This window comes from Somniosus microcephalus, chromosome 9, assembly GCF_052327205.1.
Source record: "Somniosus microcephalus isolate GS21.2 chromosome 9, FLI_Smic_1.0, whole genome shotgun sequence".
Taxonomy (NCBI): Eukaryota; Metazoa; Chordata; class Chondrichthyes; order Squaliformes; family Somniosidae; genus Somniosus; species Somniosus microcephalus.
Genome location: NC_140995.1, coordinates 12937591 through 12961111, shown reverse-complemented (window position 1 = coordinate 12961111; position 23521 = coordinate 12937591). Strand labels below are relative to the sequence as shown.

Below are 23521 nucleotides of genomic sequence, written 5' to 3'. Positions count from 1 at the left end.
TTAGCCCCGTTAGAAAATGTAATTCATTTTTTCAAAAATTTAAATTATTGTTTAAAATAGTTATTTTATATCATTTATAGCTATTTTAAAAATGTGATTTTTAAAAAATTTATTTGACGTTTTAGTGATGTTTTGGGGCTTATAGTATTTATGGTTTTGACAGCTCTTCCTGTCAATTTTATGAATGGGCAGTTCTCTGCTACCATTGGCTCTCCATGGCCCACGTGATCCCAGGGGACGTATCGAACTAACTGCGCCCCTGGGATACGCAAGCACTGCGCGCCGGCAGTTGGAGCAGGCCCAGGATCAGAATATCCCACGCGGGCCCACAGCTCAACGGCCGGCGCGCTAGGTAAGTTCAGGTCGGGGGCTTGCACCCGCAGGAAGCCGCCGACCCGAATTTCTGGGCCAATATTAATCACTTTCCACTCATCTCACATACTTACCTCTCCATACTTGCACCCATCACTTACCTTCACAGCTCATATTTGCACCCCGCAGACCCCCACAGACCCACTGCTCACCTCGGTGACCCTGGTAAGGTTTCCCGACGTTGGGAAGCCCGCACCTCTGGTGGAAAAATGGGGATAATCCTCTTAACTGCCTGTTAACTACCTGTTAACAGGCAGTTAAGTGGTTGTAATCCCCTTCCCGCCTCCAGGAGACGGGACCCGGTGCGGGTCGGCTACCCGCCTCCCATGGAGATAGCACAGAGGTGGGTTGGGGGCGGGACGGGCACCCACCCCCAGATTCTGCCATTTTCCCAGCAGTCCCGCCTCCAAACCCGCCTTCCCAGGGCTGGCAAGATCGTGCCCATTGGATCTTCTACCCCTGTATGGCTCATTTTCAAGCTGCTATTAGCAGCTGATCCACCAGGGGAGACGAGAGTACCACTCACTTCCGAACCAGTCGGGGTATTTTCTGGGATCCCTTGATTCCAGGTCAGCTCTCAAGCAGGTTTACAATCCCTGCCACATTGCTATCTATGGAGCTGCTGTGGGGTACGTTGGTTATGGCACAAAGCAGTCTGGTGGCGATGAGGGCCTGGCCTCATGTGCTTCCCAGTGTAAGATTTGCAACATTTCTGCATTTCCCCGAAGGCTGTTATTAATAAACGGGACCCTGCGTGGACATTTTAAATCAAAAAGAGTACCCAAGATGGCGTCCGTGCCTTGTGGCAGAAAGCCTGTGAGATTTTTTAATGGACTCTGCAATGCAGACAGCTTGTGGATCGAAACCCAAGCTGCAGTGTCTGTGAAGAGAGACTTTGTATTTTAAAACCAGACAGGACTCTGAATTATGTATTAGACCGAATTGGAGACAAATCTAAATTCAGTTTAGGCCTATAGTTAAGGCCATCAAGCAGTCTACATATATAATCGGAAACAGATTAACAGAGCCATCGAGGCTGGACAGGCCCATCAAGGAACTTTCATGACAATACAAGTCGATTATCGGGCCGGTAGACGCGATTACCGGCCATCTAAAACCAGTTAGTATGGATTGCTACCATTATTTAAAATAGCCCACCAAGATTAAAACAAAGAACTAACCTGATTTGGCGCGCAGATAAGGGTTTTCGAAAAGAGTATAATTGAAGGCCCCCGGGTAGCAATCGGTGTGCTGCTGCTCTTCTCTTCTCTCTCCGCTCTTCGGCCTCTCGCCCTCGTGGCTGCTGCTCTTTCCCCGTCCCGCGCTTACCCCCTGACCTTTACCCGTGCCTTTCCCCACTCCATCTGGAACCGTCCCGGCACCGGGTCGGGCGGACACGGACAATTCAGGCCAGGCCAGGCGAGTCGGGACGCAACGAGGAGAGGAGGGAAGACCACCAGAGGAAAGGCCACCTGAGGAAGACCGGCTGAAGAAGACCAACTGTGGAGACGAACTGAGGGGAGGCTTCGAATTATCGGGCCTTCAGCCTCAGCCGACCTTCGAATATCTGCACACCAACTCAAACTGTCGGCTGGCGACGAAGAATCATCCCTGCAATGTAAAGTACCCAAACAGAGACTTTAACTTTGGGGTACTCGAACCTGGACAACGCCCTTGCAGCGCCCGGAGACCACGTGATGACGGCAGGCTCCAGAGAGCACCAAGAGCGAACCCTGAACCCCACCGCTGTTTTGAGTCCAACAAACCTTTTGATTGGTGAGCATGAAGTTCTGACCTTTCATAGCTTAATCTAGTTAGGTATAGGGGGTGGGATAAGGATAAGGGGGTTGTTAAGATAGTTGCTTTCCCTTGATGTGCCGTGTGTTCCCCATTCCCTGTATAAGTATATTATTCTTTTGTAATTTTTGCCTGTAGTAGTGTACACTAGTAATTTTCCATAAGATTGTATCAGTTTTTCCTTTTCAATAAAATCTTGGTTTTTGTTTACATCCAACCACCTGTCTACTCGAGTCTTCTCTGTACCACCGCCTTGTACCTAATTCCGGTGTCTAGAACCCAGGGGCGTGGGAGCGATTCGAACCGCTCATAAACAGTCAGAGGCATAACTGACTGGGTGCACGTACGCGCCAAACACCACCACACGCCACCCCCTACACCAGTAGATAAGAGAATTTACATTTTTGTTTCAAAACATCAAAACATAAGCCTGACGCTTTCCGTTGTACAATGTTGGGAGTACGGTGAATAAAAAAGTACCCTCCCTAGTCTTAGCATTCCCTAGAGTTACCACCCACGCTGCCTCCCTAGTCTTAGCATTCCCTAGAGGTACCACTAACACTGCCTCCGCAAGATCCTGCAAATCCATTGGCAGGCTAGGCACACCAACGTCAGTGTTCTCGCTCAGGCCAACATCCCCAGCATCGAAGCTTTGACCACGCTTGATCAGTTCCGATGGACGGGCCACATCGTCCGCATGCCCAATACGAGACTCCCATAACAAGCGCTCTACTCGGAGCTCCGACATGGCAAGAGAGCCCCAGGTGGGTAGAGGAAATGCTTCAAGGACACCCTCAAAGCCTCCTTGAAAAAGTACAACATCTCCACCGACACCTGGGAATCCCTGGCCCAAAACCGTACAAAGTGGAGGAGAAGCATCCGGGAAGGCGCCGAACACTTCGAGTCTCTTCGCCGGGAGCAAGCAGAAGCCAAGCGCAGGCAGCGCAAGGAGCGCACGTCAACCCAAGCACCCCACCCACCCGCCCCCTTCAACCACCGTCTGCCCCACCTGTGACAGAGACTGTAGGTCTCGCATTGGACTCATCAGTCACCTGCGAACTCATTTTTAATGTGGAAGCAAGTCATCCTCGGTTCCGAGGGACTGCCTAAGAAGAAGAAGCATTCCCTTGTTAACAAAGGCCCTGAAGGAACTTGTTGAATTGTTATGTGCTGAGAAACAGAAGGTGAGAAAACTCAAAGGATTTTTCAAAGGCATCAATCACCAAGTTCATGTTAAATAAACGGACCTTCTGTAATGATAGAAGCCCCATGATCTTAGTGGCAGTCAAGGTCTCTGCCTGTGCACTTCTGCATAGCCAGAGCTATTTAGATAAATAATTAAATTCTTGCTAGTAAAAATATAATGTCATGTTTCTAATTTATGATCCGGGACAGTAACTTTGAAGCAGAAATGTTTTTTTAAACATAAAAAAGACTCCAATTGAGCAAAAGGAGACAGCCGAGGACAAGATTCAAAAGCAGTCTGGGGATATATTTATATACTTTGTGTGTGTTACAGGTTGAGTTGAATTAACTTAAACAACACTCCAAAACTAAATCTGGAAAATTGGGTGATGGTGATTCCCAATGATCCAGCAGTCCTCGACATAAAATCCCCACAGAAGCATTAATGTTTTGTGGACACAAAACAGAAAAAAAAGGACTCACAGGTGGCGACTGCTCACCATCTGGTGCTCCTCGTGTGTGGAGACCGCCGCCACTCCAAAGATTGTCGGGGCCGTTTGGTTAAATATTTAAACTCGTGTAGGTAGAGATGTGCGTACTGTACTACCCATTTATCAACCCTGTAACTAGGGTGAAAAGTGCTGATGTTACCCAATGGCTTCACAATCTCAAAGCACACACTGTGAAAAGGCAACAGAACAAAAGTAGGATTAAAAGGATTACTTGAACAATGCAAGTGTATTACTAATTGACCTGTAATGGATTTAAGACCCACCCAGGTCATGTGTGAAAGATGGGAACACAACAATAGGAACTAGTTGAGGGGGGGGGGGGGGATTAGATTAAATTAAGCAAAATGGATATGGACAAGGAAGTAGGAGAAATATTCATTGGTAGAAGGTGAAATAAAAGAGGGAGAATATGACAGGTTCTCAGCCAATGGGAGCACAACACAGTAAATGTGGAAATAAAGAATCAAGATCAGCAGTTCACCCGAATGGATATCCTACATGACTGGCACGAGCACTCAGTTGAAACATGAGCTAATACCTTGAGGATCACAGATCTTGACCCTGGGCTATCAGAACAGGTTCCACATGTTAACAGGAAGGCTTACTTTAAAGGTTTCCTCTTGCACTATCCATAACTTACAAATGGCACTTACCAAGCACCCAGTACAAGAAACGTGACTAGGGTGAATTTTCCACTGTTTACCCATTTTTTCCAGGGGTATCCTACAGCTGAAAGTTACAGTGGACGAGCAGGAGAACCTCTGCAGAAATTCCACCCCCCCCCCGCACCCCCGCCCCATGTCTTTTTGTGTCACGTGTCCATTCCACTGGAAATAACCTGGTAGCCTGTGCGAGGCCACAGTGTTGCAGAGGAAGAGGCATTGGGCGTAAGACATAGCATTAATCATGAAGAGGATCGAAATAACATGGGGTGCAGTTCAAAGAGACGTGGGGGTGCAGTTTACAAATTTACACTTCCGGTGCTCAGCTTAATATGGTGGGAGTGCATTCTGGGAATTTAGGAGTAGAGGTCACCGAGTCCTGCAGTATTTGTCAAGGCATGTGAAGCGTATCTTCAGCATGCCTATTGTTTGCTCCACGGCACATCTGGTGGACGCGTGACTTTCATTATAACACTCTTCGGCCTCATTGCTTGGCCTCCTCAAGGGTGTCATGAGCCACGTCTTCAGTGGATAGCCCTTGTCTCCAAGCAGCCAGCCAGTAGGTGTGTTTGGTGGAGCGAAGAGCTGAGGGACGGTGGACTGGCGCAGGACAAAAGAGTCATGGCAGCTGCCAGGGAACTTGGTGCACACATGCATGATGATCTTCCTATGATTGCAGACCAGCTGCACATTGAGGGAGTGGAAGCCCTTGTGCTTCACAAACACTCCTGCGTGATGTGGGGTTCCCTGATGGCCACGTGTGTGCAGTCGATGACGCTCTGCACCCGTGGGAAGCCAGCCAGAGCGGTAAAGCCGAGCGCCCGCTCAGTAACACCGGCTTCATCAGTGGCAAAGTTGATATAATTGGCTGCCTTGTTAAACAGGGCATCGGTGACCTGTGCAATGCATCTGTGGGCGGCCGACTGCGAGATGCTGCAAATGTCTGCTGCAGATCCCTGGAAGTAGCCTGAGGCGAAGAAGTTGAGGGGTGTGATGACTTTGGCAGCCACTGGTAAGTCGTGTCCACCTGCTCCTCTGGGCAGCAGGTCTTGCTCCAGCAATGTGCAAATGTCTGTGATGACCTGGCGCGATAGCCTGAGCCTCCTGAAGCACTGCTGCTCAGTCATGTTGAGGAAGCTCATCCTCTGCCTGTATACCCTGTGTTGGGGGTATCACCTCCGGTGCTGTGCAGCCCTGTGCTGATGTCCTCTGTCCTGTGCAGCATCAGGTGGTTCAGGAGAAGGTTGGTGGTGCTGCTGGTGTAGCCGGTGATGGTGCTCATCATGGTCTGATTCTGAGGACCAAGCTGAGACAGTATAAACAGCACCCATACTGATGTAATGGATGGCAGGTCAAGTAGAGATCAGAGGACCAATCTGTCAATGTTGTGGCAGTTACTAGCATAGAAACATAGAAACATAGAAGATAGGAGCAGGAGTAGGCCAATCGGCCCCTCGAGCCTGTTCCGCCATTCAATGCGATCATGGCTGATCATCCAAATTCAGTACCCTGTCCCTGCTTTCTCCCCATATCCCTTGATCCCTTTAGCCGTAAGAAATATATCTAATTCCTTCTTGAATATATTTAATGAATTGGCCTCAACTGTCTTCTGTGGTAAAGAATTCCACAGGTTCACCACTCTCTGGGTGAAGAAATTCCTCCTCATCTCTGTCCTAAATGGCTTACCCTTTATCCTTAGGCTGTGACCCCTGGTTCTGGATTCCCCCGCCATCGGGAACATCCTTCCTGCATCTAGTCTGTCTAGTCCTGTTAGAATTTTATAAGTTTCAATGAGATCCCCTCTCATTCTTCTAAACTCTAGCAAATATAAGCATAATCAACCCAATCTCCCCTCATACGTTATTCCTGCCATCCCAGGTATCAGTCTGGTGAATCTTCGCTGCACTCCCTCCATGGCAGGAACATCCTTCCTCAGATAAGGCAACCAAAACTGCACACAATACTCAAGGTGTGGTCTCACCAAGGCCCTGTACAACTGCAGCAAGACATCCTTGCTCCTGTACTCGAATCCTCTTGCTATGAAGGCCAACATATCATTTGCCTTCTTAACCGCCTGCTGCACCTGCATGCTTACCTTCAGCGACTGATGCACAAGGACACCTGGGTCTCGTTGCACTTCCCCTTTTCCCAATCTATTGCCGTTCAGATAATAATCTGCCTTCCTGTTTTTGCCACCAAAGTGGATAACCTCGCATTTATCCACATTATACTGCATCTGCCATGCATCTGCCCAATTACCCAACCTGTCCAAATCGTACTGGATTGTGGTGAAAGTGGCTTCCGAGGTTCCTGCAACCTCTAGACACCTAAATCTGTGCACAAAATGGAGCCAGCGAGAGCCTTTCCCTTAGGCAAATAACCAGGTGTCCTGTGGGAGTATTTATGTGGATTTCCACGCTCTCCGTTAAGGACCTCGCACAATGGCCACTGAGCTTCCGCCTCACGCTGACAGATGAGGTCCCTGAGCTGCGTGATTCCTGTGGTCATCCAGTAAAAATCAAAAGCTCTGGTTAAAAACCCTTGTTAAGGGTCTCACAACAAGCACTTAATGAGCTGAATCATGTTGCCCGCCTCTGCCATTCGGGTCCGTGGCGAGCTAGGAAATGCGCACGAGTTAAATGCGCGAGGCAGCGGGATGATGGAGGGCTCCTGACGCACTCAAAATTTCATCTATTTTTCCTACCGACCCGCACCCCCCCCCAGACCCAGACTCCCGTTTTTCTATCCCATTGCCTCTCACATCGTAAGTAAAGACTTACATTTATATAGCGCCTTTCACGACCTCAGGCCGTCCCAAAGCATTTTACAGCCAATGAAGTACTTTTTGAAGAGTGGTCACTGTTGTAATGTGGGAATCCCGGTTGAAATCGCTGACAGAATGAAGACATACAATTAACGTGGCAGTGAATTTCCTCGCACTTTCTGGCGCTGTGCCGCCGTAACTTAGTTGGACACACAGCGGAAACTCCGGAAAGAGTAGACAATAAAAAAATACCGAGTGAAACTCAACAATCGTCGGTGACCACGTCAGGTTGGCACAACATCCGGCCGTTGGAGGTAAGGTCAGTCCTGGGTGGGGATTTTGTGGTCGTGGAGTGGGGAGCCCAGAACAACAGGGGCCCCCCCCCCAGATTATATTGGTTGTGGGGCCCAGAGGCGACTCCTGCTCACAAAGATAGCTTAAAACTTACCTCTTTTGATTCTCTTCGGCCGTACTGCCAGCAAAAACATGTACGGACCTCTACAGCGCAGTTGCCTCAAAATAAATGGTGTTTGGGCTCCTAATATGTAAATCACAGGGTTCTGATTTGCATATTAAAAGGCCCCTCTACCTGAAACTATCGGGTGCTTGTGTCAGCCTGTGTTGGCCCCTTTAAAAATGGCGGCGGCCAGAATGCCAGCGTTAACAGGACGGTAAGTCTACCAACACCATTTTGTGGCTATCATCGCCTCGTTAACACTGATCTGGCCAAGTTAAAATCGCCCCCCTCCCCCTACTGTATTTTCCTTCAATTATAATAATTGGTTGCTGAAAGGCACCGTCAGATTATCAGTGATCCTCTTGGCTAGTCATTCCCCTAAATTCAACAGCATGCTACAAAAAGGGGTTAATTAGTGGCATAAAAAAACTACTAGGCACTTGGCCTAAGCGTTAAACAAAGCTTTAATCAACTGTTTTACAACATGGAGGTCTCGTTGTGTCCTTCACTAGTTCCTGTTAAGAATGTCCTGCGCAAGCTGGGCCCATGCCCGAGTATTTATACTCTCCCTGGACAGCGCCACCAGTAGGCCACTCAGTATTATTTCATAAGTCTTTCTTTCATGAATGACTGATTCATGTCAATTAGTAACTCCAGTTTGCTACAACACAGCAGAAAAAATTTCTTGCAAGGTAACGTGCTTGGGATGAAGCTATGGCACGTTAAAGAAGCAATGTTGATATGTTGGCAGTTACACACTGGCCCGTAATTTCCGACCGGAGGCTTCCTGCGTGCGGAGGCCTCCTATCGGAAAAAAAATCTACGAACTTACCTGAGGGCTCCCGAGGCCCATACACTTCCGCTCCTGGGCCTCTCCACAGTCGAAGTGCGTAGGGCCCATGTATCCCAGGGGCGCAGGCGGTTCACAAGTGCAGTGCATGCACGAAACCGGCACTTTCATTGGCCCTACGCGTGAGTACCCAGCGCGTACTCACCCGTGGGGACCCGAAGTTCTGGTCCAATAATTTAAGCATAAAATATAATTTAAACAAAAGGAAAAGATATGTAATCTAAATCTCACTGCTGTTATTTGTGTCTACCAGACGCTCTATTCCTTGCGGTGCTCACCAGGCGTGGAAGGCCAGCACCCTTGAAGCAGGTCATAAAATAAGTGGAAGTAAAAGCAAATGCTTTCGTTTAAACGAGCATTCCATCGCTAGCCTGCACACACTCAGCCACAGACATGACAGGTTTAAAGTGGAGTTTAATCCAGTTCCAGTCAAAGCGTTTCGATTGCTGTGAGCCCCATTAAAATTTCAGACCTCAGCCAGTTTGACTCCAAGGTCTGACTTTATGAAAGTACGCTCCCGACGGGGAGCCCTGCCTGTTGGGAATTCACGTTGGTAAAAAGATCAGCCTTGCGCTGTTCCTGCTGATTGAGAGATAGATAACAAGGGAGCTGAAACAACAACAACAATTTGTATTGATATAGCGCCGTTAACGTAATAAAATGTCCCAAGGCGCTGCACAGGAGTATTGTAAGACAAAAAAATTGACACCGAGCCACATAAGGATAAATTAGGGCAGGTTGGTCAACGAGGTAGGTTTTAAGGAGCGTCTTAAAGGATGAAAGAGAGGTAGCGAGGCGGAGAGGTTTAGGCAGGGAATTCCAGAGCTTAGGGCCTAGGCAACAGAAGGCACAGCCACCAAAGGTTGAGCGATTATAATCAGGGATGCTCAAGAGGGCAGAATTAGAGGAACGCAGATATCTCGGGACGGGGGGGGGGGGCGCGGGGGGCATTGTGGGGCTGAAGGAGATTACAGAGATAGAAACAAATGGCGATTTGGTTTATTCTGCGATACAGCCAGTGACTATTTGCAGGATGTGTCTCACTTGTAAACTGTAAGCTTTGAGCAATCTTTAAAAAAAAATCATATTGATGGAACTCCGCGGGATGAATTCTGCAATCCTGCACTGCCAGTGGGGAACTGCGCTCAGAGGGAGCGTGCATGGGACTCAGGCTTACAGCATTGTCACACTGATTCTGTGATTCCCTGTGGTCCTGGCGAGTGTGACTCCCGCTGGGAGCACTGCACTTACCCTTACATCTTCTTTACTGAAAACTTGAATAAAAAGCAAAAAGAATAAAATCTTGAATTCCACACAAATGGTTGATTGAATTAAATGATGTTTCAGTGCAAGTATATTAATATCTCACAAATGTCTAATATCAGGAAATGTTTTTCTTCAAATTTTGCAAATACCTTCGCTGCTGTAATTTTATTAGTGGTTTCTGGGCTGCCTGCCAATTCTAAAAATAATCTGTGCCAAAATGCATTGCAAATAAACCATCTCTTTCTCTGCTTCTTTCCCTTCCTCTCTTATAGCAGTGCCTAATATCCAGCCATCCTGTGGTTTTGTATAATTTCTGTCCACAAGCTATTACTCAGCCCTTCTTTGCACAGACGTGCTGAGCTGCCTGCCTGCCGTGTATTCATCCATAGCAACACGTGTACATTGGGTTTGAGCTCCTCAACAACAACAACTTGTATTTATATAGTGCCTTTAACCTAGTAAAACGTCCCAAGGCGCTGCACAGGTGTATTAAAAGACAAAAAATTTGACACCGAGCCACATAAGGAGAAATTAGGGCAGGTGACCAAAAGCTTGGTCAAAGAGGTAGGTTTTAAGGAGCGTCTTAAAGGAGGAAAGAGAGGCAGCGAGGCGGAGAGGTTTAGGGAGGGAATTCCAGAGCTTAGGGCCCAGGCAACACAAGGCACGGCCACCAATGGTTGAGCGATTATAATCAGGGATGCTCAAGAGGGCAGAATTAGAGGAGCGCAGATATCTCGGGGGGTTGTGGGGCTGGAGGAGATTACAGAGATAGGGAGGGGCGAGGCCATGGATAGATTTGAAAACAAGGATGAGAATTTTGAAATCAAGGCGTTGCTTAACCTGGAGCCAATGTAGGTCAGCGAGCACAGGGGTGATGGGTGAACAGGACTTGGTGTGAGTTAGGACACGGGCAGCTGAGTTTTGGATGACCTCAAGTTTACGCAGGGTAGAATGTGGGAGGCCAGCCAGGAGTGCGTTGGCATAGTCAAGTCTAGAGGTAACAAAGGCATGGATGAGGGTTTCAGCAGTGGATGAGCTGAGGCAAGGGCGGAGACGGGTGATGTTACGGAGGTGGAAATAGGCGGTCTTAGTTATGCTCAGTACTTAAATGCATTCCCCAGTAAGCGATTGAGCTACACGGACCAGGAAAGTCCCAGGTTTGATCCCTTGTTTTGAGCTGATTTACCCGATCTCAGCTGGGATGCTAGATCAGTGTCCTTGATCTAGAGGAGGGGGAGAAATTGCCACAAATTCTGCATGTGATCAGTATTCAATGACTCCTGCAGGAAAATATGCAATGTGTCAGACATTGGTTACTGACGGCTGTGGCCATCGTGTTACATCGAGTCTGCAGCACAGAAGCAGGCCATTCAGCCCAACTGGTCTCTGCTGGCATTTATGCTCCACATGCGCCTCCTCCCACCAGGTCCAATTGCCTCATGTAGGCTCATGAGAACGATCACTTGGGCAAGGAACAAGAGGGTACTCAGTGCCCCTAGAACTATATGTCAGCTTGAATCAGGAGAGGAGGGAGAGAAATTTGTAAGAAAAATTGCATCTCACAACATTTTAATTAAATTAACCTTTGAAAATGTATCGATACTGACATGAATCAGTCATTCATGAAAGAAAGACTTATGAAATAATACTGAGCGGCCTGCGGGTGGCGCTGTCCAGGGAGAGTATAAATACTCGGGCACGGGCCCAGCTTGCGCAGGACATTCTTAACAGGAACTAGTGAAGGACACAACTGGACCTCCATGTTGTAAAACAGTTGATTAAAGCTTTGTTTAACGCTTAGACCAAGTGCCTAGTAGTTTTCTTACGTCAGATTCAATTTGTTTTTTTCTCATACTGAAAGAAACTTTCCTTCGGTATCGACCCATTGACCGGGAGATCGGTGTCACGCGGAAAGGCGGCGTGAAGCGCACGCCCGAGGCTCACTGCGTACAGTTTTGGTGTCCATAATTAAGAAAGGACATACTTGCTCTCGAGTCAGTACAAAGAAGGTTCACTCGGTTAATCCCGGGGATGAGGGGATGGACATATGAGGAGAGGTTGAGTAGATTGGGACTCTACTCATTGGAGTTCAGAAGAATGAGAGGCGATCTTATTGAAACATATAAGATTGTGAAGGGGTTGGATCGGGTGGATGCGGGGAGGATGTTCCCGATGATGGGTGAAACTAGAACTAGGGGGCATAGTCTTAGAATAAGGGGCTGCTCTTTCAAAACTGAGATGAGGAGGAACTACTTCACTCAGAGGGTGGTAGGTCCATGGAATATGCTGCCCCAAAAAGCTGTAGAAGCTACATCATTACATAAATTTAAAACAGAAATAGACAGTTTCCTAGAAGTAAAGGGAATTAAGGGTTACGGGGAGCGGGCAGGAATTTGGACATGAGTCTAGGTTCGGATCGGTCATGGCCCTGTGGGTAGCGGAGCGGGCCCAGGGGCCGTGTAGCCTGATCCTGCTCCTATTTCGTGTGTCTAATTCTGTTAGATTCAGGAGATGGTTCTGTGATAGTGGATTGGCGGTTAGGATCAGATCAGCCATGATCTTATTGAATGACGGAGCAGGCTCGAGGGGCCGATTGGCCTACTCCTGCTCCTATTTCTTATGTTCTTATGTTCTTATGTTCACTGGAAATTGGGCCTCGAGCCTCATCTACATAATATCGAGACGCAGCAGATGCCAATTGGGTGTCCTGGTGTAGCTTGCCGGTCGGGGTGGCTTGGAAAAAATTCAGCCAGCTCCGATCCAGAGCTCGTAAATTCTGGGAGGTGAGGGTGGCGTTCGGGAAGGGGGCGAGCACGGCCCGCAGTGTTGCTGTTTAAGGGCTGTTGGTTATGCTCTAGTTGACCTGGAAAAGCTGAGCGGACTATGCACGGCACGTGCTCCGCCCAAGGTTATGCCGAATTTGGCATCGGGTCCTAAAACAAGCATCAGGCCATTGATTAGAATATTCAAGGTGCCTTAGTTTTTATTAAAGAAGATAACGAAATAGACTCTTCATTAGAGGATAAGCTTAAAAAGAATATTGATACAGTAGTCATAGAAAGGGAGAAAATAATTGACAAACTGGCAAAACTAAAGGTGGATAAAACCCCAGGCCCGGATGGTATGCACCCATGCATACTTAAGGAAACTCGGGAGGAGATAGCAGAGGCACTAGTTTATATATATTGTGAGCTATGGGGGCGGTTTGTGGTGGATGGACGGTATGTGGCCACCAGATGGAGACAAAGTCCCCCTCTCACTCCAATTCAGGTGAAGGCCACACCCACCTCCAACACACCTGAGGCAAATCTACCCATTAGCTCAGGAGTTCAAAAGGCAAACTGGTGCATCCCTTCAGGGCCAAAGTCTGAGGGCCGGGTCGGGCTGGGCCAGGACAGGACAGGACAGGACAGGACAGGACAGGACCGGACCGGACCGGACCGGACCGGACCGGACCGGACCGGACCGGACCCTGAGGAGAAAGCCAAGACTGCTGTTGAAAACCAGCTTGCAGCTGCCACAGAGAGGTCTACTATTGAACCCGGGCGGAATATTGTTTAGTTCTGAGAGCCTGATATGATCCCTGGACCAGCTGAGAAAGATCCAGTGGTAAAGTAACCCTGGCTTATTGTTTTTGGAGGAAATTGATTTAAGGACTGCCTTCCGAACCACCCAGGGCAGGTGATGGCTTTGTTCTTCATTTTTTGAACGTCGTATGTTTTTTGGATTTTGACAAACGTGAACCTTTTTCCCCGTTTTCTAAAAATAAAACACAGCTAACTGCTGTATTTAATTTACCAATCTTGACTGTGCCTGTGTCCTCCATCCCGCATCAACACACCCTTCGGTCTAGGTGGTGGTTGATCGCATATAGTGGAGAATGCGGCTTTAGCCCTCTGGTGGCTGGGAGGACAAAGCATACATTGTTGAAAGCAAGATTTAAAAAAAAGTGAAGCTGGACAAAAGGAGAAGCAACAGAGGGCTGAAGAGGATCCGGTTCCCTGATAACGTCAGACTGCTGGAGGCAGCATCTCGGAATGACATCGAGGAAGTTCAGCAGTTATTGATGATATGGCCCAACATGAACAAATACAAAAAATTCTTGAGGAACAGTGCCATGGCAATGAGCTGCTGAGGGAAAACCTACTGGAGCGGCTAAACGCCTCAGCTGATCAACCTCCCGCCAGCACCCGCCAACCTGATGTGCCAACCAATGCAGCTGGGCGGTACATTCCCAAAATAACAGAGGAGGATAACATAGAGGCCTACCTATAGGCCTTTGGGAGGACTGCAAAGAGGGGAAATGGCCTCCGGAGAAATGGGCTGGGCTCTTGGCGCCTTTTCTCATTGGTCCTGCCCAAAAAGCGTATCTAGAGCTGGACAGCGATGCTGCGGCTAACTATGGAAAACTGACGTCTGAAATACTTCGGCGGTAAGAACTGAGTCCACCGATTCAAGCACAGAAATTCCATGAGTGGGTGTTCCAACCTAGTGAATCCCCAAGAAGTCAGATGTATGAACTGATTCGAGTTGGAAATTAATTACACTGTGCCTTCTCGAGCTGTGAAGAAAGGAAACCTCATACAACTGCATTGTGCCTTTGGAAATTTGTCCAGTGACACGAAACACAGTGTTGAGTGGCATAAAGTAGGGAAAAAGCCCACAAAAGTAAAAGCTGAGAATGGAATAACAATCATCGATTATGGGACAGAAGCTTGGCTTAAAATTGAAAAAGCAGGAAAAAGTCATTCTGGAATTTACTACTGCCGCTCTCATTTAGTGAACGATACGAATCAGCAATGTGGAGATACGAGTAGCATTCTGGATCCAGATGTTTCACTCAGTGAATTGCGGGATTCCTTATCAGAGTAGAAGAGAAATACAAAAAAAGCTATGGTCTCCAATGCACAACTAGACAATGGAAAATCTAACCTCGTCTACCAAGTGGATACATTAAAAGATGTTATTGAGGAATTGGAGGAGCAAATGGCAGAGCTATATAGAGAAAATGAGGGAAAATCTAAGGAACTGGAACGGCAAAAACATACGTGTAGTGTGTCACAACATAAAGTAGAAGAACTAAAAAGGGGTATTCGGCAAAGAGACGAGCTTATAGAGAAACACGTTTTGGTGATAACCCCAGAAGGCACACCTAATGGTGATGTAAACCATGAACCAGTTGTTGGTGCGATTACAGTTGTGTCTCAAGAGGCCGCTCAAGTGCTTGAAGGTGCAGGAGATGGACCACTAGATGTGCGGCTAAAGAAACTGGCCGATGAAAAGGAAGAATTACTTGCACAGATCAGAAAGCTGAATTTGCAGTTGGAAGAGGAACGACAGAAGAACTCTAAGATTGAGAATGTGCTCACGGATTCTGATCGACTAGAAAATGGCACAGATCTACAAATTCTTCAAATGCAGAGAGATGCGAATAGGCAGTTGAGTGAGTACAAGTTTAAACTGTCTAAGGCAGAACAGGGTATTGCCACTGTTGAACAAAATGTTGCCAGACTCGAAGGACAGGTGCTTCGTTATAAAACAGCAACAGAAAACACCGAAAAAATATAGGATGAACTAAAAGCAGAAAAGAGGAGGCCCTTTGGTCTGCCTGCGCCCCTTCACGGAGGTCGGAGCTGAGGGGGGGGGGGGATATGTGAGCTATGGGGGCGGTTTGTGGTGGATGGACGGTATGTGGCCACCAGATGGAGACAAAGTCCCCCTCTCACTCCAATTCAGCTAAAGGCCACACCCACCTCCAACACACCTGAGGTAAATCTACCCATTCGCTCAGGAGTTCTAAAGGCAAACTGGTGCATCCCTCCAGAGCCAGTGCCTGAGGAGAGGGCCAGTACCTGAGGAGAAAGCTAAGACAAAGCCAAGACTGCTGTTGAAAACCAGCTTGCAGCTGCCACAGAGAGGCCTACTATTGAACTCGGGTGGAATATTGTTTAGTTCTGAGAGCCTGATATGATCCCTGGACCGGCTGAGAAAGATCCAGTGGTAAAGTAACCCTGGCTTATTGTTTTTGGAGGAAATTGATTTAAGGACTGCCTTCCTAACCACCCGGGGCAGGTGATGGTTTTGTTCTTCATTTTTTGAACGTCGTACGTTTTTTGGATTTTGACAGACGTGAACCTTTTTCCCCGTTTTCTAAAAATAAAACACAGCTAACTGCTGTATTTCATTTACCAATCTTGACTGTGCTTGTGTCCTCCATCCCGCATCAACACACCCTTCGGTCCAGCTGGTGGTGGTTGATTACAATATAGAAAAGTTCCATAGAAGAGGTGATAGTGCCAGAGGACTGGTGGACAGCTAATGTTGTTCCTATATATGAAAAAGGAGATAGAACAAAACCTGGGAACTATAGACCAGTCAGCTTAATGTCAGTGATAGGAAAGATACTGGAATCCATACTAAAATAAGTGATAGAAGAACATCTAGAGACAGGAAATATAATAAAAAACAGTCAGCATGGATTCCAAATGGCCAGGCCATGATTAACTAATCTGATAGAATTCTTTGAAGAGGTAATAGAGTCATAGAGTTATACAGCACAGAAAGAGGCCCTTCGGCCCATCGCGTCCACGCCGGCCATCAAGCCCTATCTAATCTAATCCCATTTTCCAGCATTTGGTCCGTAGCCTTGTATGCTATGGCCTTTCAAGTGCTCATCCAAATGCTTCTTGAATGTTGTGAGGGTCCCTGCCTCTACCACCCTTTCAGGCAGTGAGTTCCAGATTCCAACCACCCTCTGGGTGAAAAGTTTTTCCTCAAATCCCCTCTAAACCTCCTGCCCCTTACCTTGAATCTATGCCCCCTTGTTATTGACCCCTCTACTAAGGGGAAAAGTTCCTTTCTATCTACCCTATCTATGCCCCTCATAATTTTGTATACCTCAATCAGGTCCCCCCTCAGCCTTCTCTGCTCCAAGGAAAACAACCCCAGCCTGTCCAGTCTTTCTTCATAGCTGAAGCGCTCCAGCCCAGGTAACATCCTGGTAAATCTCCTCTGCACCCTCTCCAAAGCAATCACATCCTTCCTATAGTGTGGCGACCAGAACTGCACACAGTACTCCAGCTGTGGCCTTACCAGCGTTTTGTACAGCTCCATCATAACCTCCCTACTCTTATATTCTATGCCTCGGCTAATGAAGGTAAGTATCCCATATGCCTTTTTAACCACCTTATCCACCTGTTCTGCTGCCTTCAGGGATCTATGTACATGCACACCAAGGTCCCTCTGATCCTTTGTCTTTCCTAGGGTCTTACCATTCATTGTGTATTCCCTTGCCTTGTTACTCCATCCAAAATGCATCACCTCACACTTTTCAGGGTTAAATTCCATTTGCCACTGTTCTGTCCATCTGACCAACCCATCTATATTGTCCTGTAGCCTGAGGCTTCCCTCCTCGCTATTTACCATCCCACCAATTTTCATGTCATCTGCCAACTTACTGATCATACCTTTTACATTCACATCCAAATCATTAATGTAGACCACAAACAGCAAGGGACCCAGCACCGATCCCTGCGGTACCCCACTGGACACAGGCTTCCAGTCACAAAAACAACCTTCCACCATCACCCTCTGCCTTCTGCCACTAAACCAGTTTTGGATCCAATGTGCCAAGGCACCCTGGATCCCATGGGCTCTTACCTTCCTGACCAGTCTCCTATGCGGGACTTTATCAAAAGCCTTACTGAAATCCATGTAAACCACATCCACTGCACTACCCTCATCCACACACCTAGTCACCCCCTTGAAAAATTCAATCAAATTGATCAGACATGATCTTCCCTTGACAAAGCCATGCTGGCTATCCCTAATTAATCCTTGCCTCTCCAAGTGGAGACTAATTCTGTCCCTCAGAATTTTTTCCAATATTTTCCCTACCACTGATGTTAGGCTCACTGGCCTGTAATTCCCTGTTTTATCCCTACTACCCTTCTTGAATAATGGTACTATGTTAGCTGTTCTCCAGTCCTCTGGCACATCCCCTGTGGCCAGAGAGGTTCTGAAAATTTGTGTCGGAGCCCCTACAATCTCCTTCTTTGCCTCACATAGTAGCCTGGGATACATCTCATCCGGGCCTGGGAATTTATCCACTTTTAAGCCTGCTAAAACCGCTAGTACCTCCTCCCTCTCGATGCTAATATGTTCAAGTATATCACAGTTCCCCTGCCTGATTTCTATGTCCACATCGTCCTTCTCCATAGTGAACACAAATGCAAAAAATTCATTTAAAACCCCACCTACATCTTCTGGCTCTACACACAGCTTGCCACTTTGGTCCCTAATGGGCCCTACTCTTTCCCTAGTTATCCTCTTGCCCTTAATATACTTATAAAACACCTTAGGATTTTCCTTTTATTTTGCTCACCAGTGTTATTTCATGGCCCCTCCTCGCTCTCCTATTTTCTTTTTAAGTATCCCCCTGCACTTTTTATACTCCTCTAGGGCTTCCTCTGTCTTTAGTCCTTTGTATCTGCCAAAAGCCCCCCTTTTTTTCCTAATCCATTCTCGTATATCCCTTGACATCCAAGGTTCCCTGGGCTTGTTGGTCCCACCCTTGACCTTTACGGGAACATGTTGCCATTGTACTCTCTCAATTTCCTTTCTGAAAGACTCCCATTGCTCCGATGTGGATTTTCCTTCAAGTAGCTGATCCCAGTCCACATTGGCCAGATCCTGCCTTATCATATTAAAATCGGCCTTCCCCCAATTTAGAACCTTTATTTCCGGTCCATCTTTGTCCTTTTCCATGACTACCTTAAATCTCACCGAATTATGGTCACTGTCACCAAAGTGCTCACCTACTAACACTTCTACCACTTGGCCGGCCACATTCCCTAGAATTAGGTCCAGTACCGCCCCCTCTCTTGTAGGACTTTCTACATGCTGGCTCAAAAAGCTCTCCTGGATGCACTTTAAGAATTCTGCACCCTCTAAGCCTTTTACACTCTGACTATCCCAGTTAATATTGGGGAAGTTAAAATCCCCCACTATTATTACCCTATTATTTGCACACTTCTCTGAGATTTGCCTACATATCTGTTCCTCTATCTCCCCTGACTGGGGGCCTATAGTACACACCCAGCAAAGTGCTTGCCCCCTTTTTGTTTTTAAGTTCAACCCATATGGCCTCATTAGAGGAACCTGTTAATATATCATCCCTCCTTACAGCAGTAATTGACTCCTTAATTAATATTGTGACACCCCCTCCTCTTTTATCCCCCCCCCCCTCTGTCTCGCCTGAAGATTCTATACACCGGAATATTGAGCTGCCAGTCTTGCCCCTCCCTCAACCATGTCTCCATGATAGCAACAATATCATACTCCCATGTGTTCATCAACAACTTCAGTTCATCCACCTTATTCACAAGACTCCTTGCATTAAAATAAATGCCATTCAGCCTTGCCCTACTCCCTTGTGCCATTACATATTTGCTCTGCCTTCCAGTCTGGCTTGTTTTTTCCTCTATATTTGGCTGTACATCACCCCCTATTATAGCTCCACTCTGTATCCCATCCCCCTGCCAAGTTAGTTTAAACCCCCCCGAACAGTGCTAGCAAACCTCCCCGCAAGGATATTTGTCCTGTTCTGGTTCAGGTGCAACCCGTCCGACTTGTACAAGTCCCACCTTCCCCAGAAGCAGACCCAGTGATCCAGGAAACTAAAGCCCTCCCTCCTGCACCAACTCTTTAGCCACGCATTCATCTGCTCTATCCTCCTATTCCTATACTCACTAGCATGTGGCACCGGGAGTAATCCAGAGATTACAACCTTTGAGGTCCTGCTCTTTAATCTGCTACCTAGCTCCCTAAATTCTTGCTGCAGGACCTCATCCCTCTTCCTGCCCATGTCATTGGTCCCAATGTGAACCACGACCTCTGACTGTTCACCCTCCCCCTTCAGAATGCCCTGCAGCCGTTCAGTGACATCCTTGACCCTGGCACCAGGGAGACAACAAACCATCCTGGAGTCACGTCTACGGCCACAGAAACGCCTATCTGTTCCCCTTACGATAGAATCCCCTACCACTATTGCTCTCCCACTCTTTTTCCTCCCTTCCTGAGCAGCAGAAGCACCCCTGGTGCCAGGAAATTGGCTGCTGCTGCCTTCCTCTGGTAAGTCATCCCCCTCAACAATATCCAAATTGGTATACCTGTTTGAGAGGGGGATGGCCACAGGGGTCCCCTGCACTACCTGCCTGCCTCTACTGCTCTGCCTGATGGTCACCCATTTCCCTTCTGCCGGTGCAGCCCTTACCTGCGGTGTGACCAACTCACTAAACGTGTTATCCACGACCCTCTCAGCATCGCAAATGCTCCAAAACTCATCCATCCGTAGCTCCAGCGCCACAATGCGGTCTACTAGTAGCTGCAGCTGGATACATTTCTGGCACACATGGTCATCAGGGACACCGGCAGCGTCCCTGAATTCCCACATAGAGCAAGAGGGGCATAACACGGGGTTGGGCTGTCCTGACATGACTTACCCTTTAATTAACTTAAATTAAATCAATACCACCAATTAAATGATATACTCAAGGGCGCTTGCCTGCCAGCAGTCCCCGCTATACCACAGAGACCCTAGAAACTATAAACCACAGAATTTAAGTTTTGTAAAGAAGGAGAAAGAGTAAATACTTACCAACCAATCACTTACCCGCTTTCTGGTGATGTCACACTTGGGTTACTTTTTACTTCTCTCCTTCCCTCGGACTTCGGACTTCGGACAATGGAAAGAGTAGACAAGGTAATGTAGTAGAAGCCATATACTTGGATTTTCAAAAGGCCTTCGATAAAGTACCACACGGTAGACTCATGACAAAGGTTAGAGCATGTGGAGTCAGGAAACAAATAGCTGAATGTATAGAAAATTGGCTAAAAAATAGAAAGCAGAGAGTAGGGGTAAAGGGTAGTTATTCAGATTGGAGGAAAGTAGAAAGCGGGTTTCCACAAGGATCAGTGTTGGGACCACTGTTATCCATAATTTACATTAATGATTTGGACTTAGCAACAAATAACTCTATCAAAACTTGCATATGATACCAAACTGGGGGGGGGGGTGCGGTATAGCTAATACTGAGGAAGAATGCAACGTAATACAAGAAGACATTAGAAAATTTGCAGACTGGGAAGTTGAAACATAGAAACATAGAAGATAGGAGCAGGAGTAGGCCATTTGGCCCCTCGAGCCTGCTCCACCATTTAATGAGATCATGGCTGATCATCCAAATTCAGTACCCTGTCCCTGCTTTCTCCCCATATCCCTTGATCCCTTTAGCCTTAAGAAATATATCCAACTCCTTCTTGAATATATTTAATGAATTGGCCTCAACTGCCTTGTGTGGTAGAGAATTCCACAGGTTCACCACTCTCTGGGTGAAAAAATTCCTCCTCATCTCTGTCCTAAATGGCCTACCCCTTATCCTTAGACTGTGACCCCTGGTTCTGGACTCCCCTGCCATCGGGAACATCCTTCCTGCATCTAGTCTGTCTAGTCCTGTTAGAATTTTATAAGTTTCGATGAGATCCCCTCTCATTCTTCTAAACTCCAACGAGTATAAAACCAATCGACCCAATCTCTCTTCATACGTCATTCCTGCCATCCCAGGTATTAGTCTGGTGAATCTTTGCTGCACTCTCTGAATGGCAAATGAACTTTAACATAGATAATTGTGAGGTGATACACTTTGGTGGGAAAAATAGAAACATCACCTACATCTTAGAAAATAAGAAACTGAATGGGATAGAAGAGCAAAGGGATCTAAGGATACAGGCGAACAAGTCTTTAAAAGCAGCATGGCTGGTCAGCAAAGCAATTAAAATGCTAATAAAGCACTGGGGTTTATTTCTAAGGGTATAGAATTCAAAAATAGTGAAGTTATGTTAAACTTGTATATGGCCCTGGTCAGGCCACACTTTGAGTACTGTGCACAGTTCTGGTCTCCATACTCTAAAAAGGACAACAAAACACTGAAGAAAGTGAAAAAAGATTTACAACTATTGTACCAGAACTGAGAGATTACAGCTATCGGGAAAGATTGAACCGGTTGGGACTTTTTTCTTTAGAAAAGAGAAGACTTAGAGGAGACCTGATAGAGATCTTTAAAATTATGAATGGTTTGGACAGGGTAGATGTGGAGAGAATGTTTCCACTTGTGGGAGAATCCAAAATTAGGGGCCATGAATACAAGATAGTCACTAATAAATCCAATAGGGAAACAAGGTGAAATTACTTTACTCAGAAAGTGGTTAGAATGTGGAACTCGCTACCACAGGAAGTGGTTGAGGCGAATATTATAGATGATTTCAAAAGGAAACTAGATGAGTACATGAGAGAAAAGGGAATAGAAAGATATGCTGAAAGGCTGAGATGAGTCAGATGGAATGGGAGAAGACTCGTGTGGAGTATAAACACTAACACAGACTAGTTGGGCTGAATGGCCTGTTTCTGTGCTGCATATTCTATGTTGGAGTATAAGAGTAAGGAAGTCTTGCTACAATTGTACAGGGCCTTGGTGAGACCACACCTGGAGTACTGTGCACAGTTTTGGTCTCCTTATCTAAGGAAGGATATACTTGCCTTGGAGGCGGTGCAACGAAGGTTCACTAGATTGATTCCTGGGATGAGAGGGTTGTCCTATGATGAGAGATTGTGTAGATTGGGCCGATACTCTCTGGAGTTTAGAAGAATGAGAGGTGATCTCATTGAAACATACAAGATTCTGAAGGGGATTGACAGGGTAGATGCTGAGAGGTTGTTTCCCCCTGGCTGGAGTGTCTAGAACTAGGGGGCACAGTCTCAGGATAAGGGGTAGGCCATTTAAGACTGAGATGAGGAGGAATTTCTTCACTCAGAGGGCTGTGAATGCTGAGTCTTTGAGTACATTCAAGGCTGAGATAGATAGATTCTTGGACTCTAGGGGAATCAAGGATTATAGAGATCGGGCGGGAAAGTGGAGTTGAGGTCGATGATCAGCCATGATCTTATTGAATGGCGGCGCAGGCTCGAGGATTCGTATGGCCTACTCCTGCTCTTACTTCTTATGTTCTTATATTCTTAATTCCTGTTTTAGGCGGGCACCTCGATCACTCAGAAATCAAGAGTTGACAAATTGAAAGCCGGCGCAGTGGGAGATCATATGGGGAAAATCGGAACCCCCCCAACTCGTATTTCTCACCTAGAAATCAGGCACGACGGAGACCACTTTTATCCCCCATTCCGTTCGTCTTGGAATTATTTTTTCTGCGGCATCTAAACTCTACAAGACAGTTTAAATTAGAGCAGGCGCAGGGTTCCATTGCAAGGCTTTAAAAGATTCCCCTCAAAGCTGATAAAAGCTTTGAAAGTTGGCCTTTGTTCCCTGAGGGGACTTGCCTTCAACCCAATTTGAGCCTGTCTGCCCCCTCTCAGAGCAGTGCGTGCTATGCCAGGATCTGCCTATTCAGTGGAGCAGGCACCTCTGTTGCACCTGTACAGGCGTGGGCAGTGCCCCAGATATTTAAATGACCTCAGCTCCAGAATTAAGGGCGGGGTCAGTGGAATGGGGATGTCGACAGACAGAAGTCCCATCCTACGGCACTTCCCTCTCTCGAAAGGGTAATCGGAAGTTCTGGTCCAATATATTTGGAAGAAGGAAATGA

The 23521-nt window shown here is 47.0% G+C and overlaps 1 pseudogene; it reads left to right on the top strand.

Moving 5' to 3' along the window:
* Positions 1 to 7928: 7928 nt before the first annotated feature.
* On the top strand, positions 7929 to 15502 carry LOC147112266 (leucine-rich repeat flightless-interacting protein 2 pseudogene; annotated as a pseudogene).
* The last annotated feature ends 8019 nt before the right edge of the window (positions 15503 to 23521 follow it).